At 43.4% G+C, this 3,376-nt stretch overlaps 1 non-coding gene across 1 annotated transcript; it reads left to right on the top strand.

Annotated features, from left to right (window-relative positions):
• The first annotated feature begins 400 nt into the window (after positions 1-400).
• On the top strand, positions 401-484 carry Trnas-gga. Its single transcript is given in 2 exon segments — positions 401-440; positions 450-484. It is a non-coding gene; the product is annotated as a tRNA-Ser (tRNA).
• Positions 485-3,376: the final 2,892 nt, after the last annotated feature.

Consider the following 3,376-nt stretch of genomic DNA (forward strand, 5'->3'; position numbering starts at 1 on the left):
AAACAAATATATGTTAAGCAGGGCAAATTCGGAGGGTATACAAATCTATGTAAGAGATATACTGGTGGAAAACGTAGATGAAAGTGTAGACCTAAGGGCATACAGATTTCAGCAAGTATTAAAAAAGGCCCAACGAAAGTACTTATCGACTCTTAATAACCACAGTAAGACAGATGCTCCCTGGAGCTTCGAGCTATCTAGACTAAGACAGGGTATGAGACGCAAGAGAAGGCGCTACCAGAAGGCAATTACCACTCGGGACACACAGATTGGACTACAAGGATACAGGGATACAAAAACTACATTCAAAACTGTGCTAATCACAATCAGACAAGAACGTTAGGAACACTACGTCACAACACGTTTACAACAAAACACATGTGGAATACCATACAGGCCGGCCTGGGTGGCCGAGCGGTTCTAGGCGCTGCAGTCTGGAACCGCGCGAACACTGCGGTCGCAGGTTCGAATCCTGCCTCGGGCATGGATGTGTGTGATGTCCTTAGGTTAGTTAGGTTTAAGTAGTTCTCAGTTCTAGGGGACTGATGACCTTAGAAGTTAAATCCCATAGTGCTCAGAGCCATTTGAGCCAATACCATACAAACTTATATCTGAGAAAATTATGTCCCCTCTTGTCCTGGCTACGCTAAGGCATGGTTGCGGAACTATGACACAGACAATATCTGCTCGACAAACTCCTCCTCGATGACGATCAGTGAACAGATACACAAGTACACACACACCTTAGGGAGACAATGTATAAGGATTACGCTACAGAACCGTCACCTGCCCGTTTGCGCGGGAGTAGGTCGAGCTAGCAGTTGCTGGCTTGAAAAACAAGGAAGCACCAGGACCAGACCATATCCACTGGCAAACATTGCGCCAGGTCTCACCGCAGGTAACTCCATATTTAACAAATTCCCTGAGGCTGGACCTAGTGTCTGTAGACTGGAACACAACCAACAAAGTAATTATTAAAAATGCCGCAGATAGGGATTCATCGGAAACAAAATCGTACGTACCAATTTGCTTGTTAAGGTTCAAGTTAGGCTTCTATGTAACCGCCTCGGAGAGGACAGGGAACTCTATGGCCTTAGTCAGCACCAATATGGCTTTAGACCGGGAAAATCTATTAAGGACACGATTAATCGGGCTTTCCAAATTGTAGAACTGACATTACGGAAGTACGCAGTTCCGATTATTATTGACATTGCTGGCGTCTTCCATAATATTTGGTGGCCAGCAATGTTTGTACGATTTCGAGAAATAATGTACCCGGATCCCTGTCCAGTAGCCTTCAGGACGATTGTATGAACAGAGTGGCTGAACGGCAAGACGGCAACTGCAAGATTGTAAAAAGCGTTACCAAAGAATGTCCATAAGGTTCTATATGCGGACCCATCTTCTGGGATGTCACAATTGAACCGCTCTTGAATTTAATCGAGAGAGATGAATGTTCAGACGGGATCATTGCCTATGCTGACGACCTGTTAGTTGTGATATCAGCCAACACAGGAACAATGTTGGAAAACAAGGCCAGTGGCATGCTACACACAATACAATAATGGTGCAACCAAAAAAATTATCCATAGCAGCACAAAAACAGCTTACATAATGCTTGAAGGTTTACTACATAGACACCCGGCAATCAAAATAAACAACACAAACATAAAACGCGAAGAAGTAACTAGATATCTCGGGGTACACATTGACGAATGGCATAGATTCAACGAACACATACGACTAGTCACAAAGCCAAAATTATACTTGACAACCTAGCGACATTGAATTCGACACCATACATACTACCATTCACACACATAAGAATGTACCACTGTGCACTTTTCGAGGCGGTATTGAACATTGCAGCTAGTACATGGGTACATACACTCGCTCTCGTCATGTACTAGAACAATTAGGGGGGCCAGAGGAGTGTGCTACTTAGACTATCTGGGGCGTTTGGCACCGGATGAGTCGATTCGCTTGGAATATACCCGATCGATATAACCCTCAGATACTGCAACATACTGGCTGAAGATAGGTAGACCTCAGAGAGTTCTGCAGATCACTGGGCAGCACATAGAAGATAAGCGCCAACTAAAAAATTGGCGTGTGGACACTGCAAAAAGAGTGTGACGAGAGTGATAAGGGCCGTCGAGTCTATTTACTTTCCCCAAAGTAAGTGAGCGGTTACGGTTGCGCCATGTCAACTCTAGCCGAGGCATGATTCATTTTGTGATCGAACATGGCCCTTATCCAACGCAATCGCAGCGCGTGTCGCTTGCAGAAAGCAATAGTTGCACATTCGCGGAAACTGGTGTCCCAGAACACTTCCTTCTGAAATGCGTTAGATACAGACACTTAAGTAAAACATGGAACACATAACGGAAACAACACTATACGATGCACTGAGGAATATAGGAGGGTGATTCAAATGAAAACCTTAAATAGTTTTTAAATATTATTTATTGTGCAGAAGTGGTACAAAGCTGTATCACTTTTCAACATTATCTCCCCCACGTTCAATGCAAGTTCTCCAGAGCGTACAACGTGCATAAATTCTTTAAAAAAAAAAAATTCTTTTGGTAGTCGAACGGCGCAAGACTATATACCTTGTTTAGTTCTGCATAGATACAAAACATTCACCAGCACTGTTATTAATTCCTGTCATATTGTCTTAATCAGAGTTTCAGTTTTTTCGTCTGTAGCAATTCAGATAGCTCGTAGAAACACACAGCTTCTACAAGTCCTGCTGTACGACACTTACATTGTGTCATCAATGACTGCACAGCCGAGCGAAACTGGACATCATTACTCACAATAAAGATTTTATTAAATACAGCAACCTACTGTCCGACAGCTTCGTGCATTAACAGATTAATTACTCAAGCGTCTTCTATGAAATGAATGTCTGATCAAAATAGCGATACAATCGGCTACCAAGAACACTTCGGAAAACTGTAGGACAGGTGTACAATCTCTTCAGTTTGTTAACATGTTGATTCTTATATAGCCATACTGGATTCTTGACATCTCAGTTTAGATTTTTCATTGTGCCCGTAAGTTAATTCAGGCTAATGTATTCATTGAAAAGTCCGTGACTGCGACATACTTCAAATGGTTCTGAGCACTAAGGGACTCAACTGCTGAGGTCATTAGTCCCCTAGAACTAGTTAACCCTAACTAACCTAAGGACATCACAAACATCCATGCCCGAGGCAGGATTCGAACCTGCGACCGTAGCGGTCTTGCGGTTCCAGACTGCAGCGCCTTTAACCGCACGGCCACCTCGGCCGGCTGCGACATACTTAATTCCTTTTGGACTGTCCAAGTACTTCATCTCGTACGTTGTGCCTTCCTTTTCGTGTAATATCAT

This window comes from Schistocerca piceifrons, chromosome X (assembly GCF_021461385.2).
Source record: "Schistocerca piceifrons isolate TAMUIC-IGC-003096 chromosome X, iqSchPice1.1, whole genome shotgun sequence".
Taxonomy (NCBI): domain Eukaryota; kingdom Metazoa; phylum Arthropoda; class Insecta; order Orthoptera; family Acrididae; genus Schistocerca; species Schistocerca piceifrons.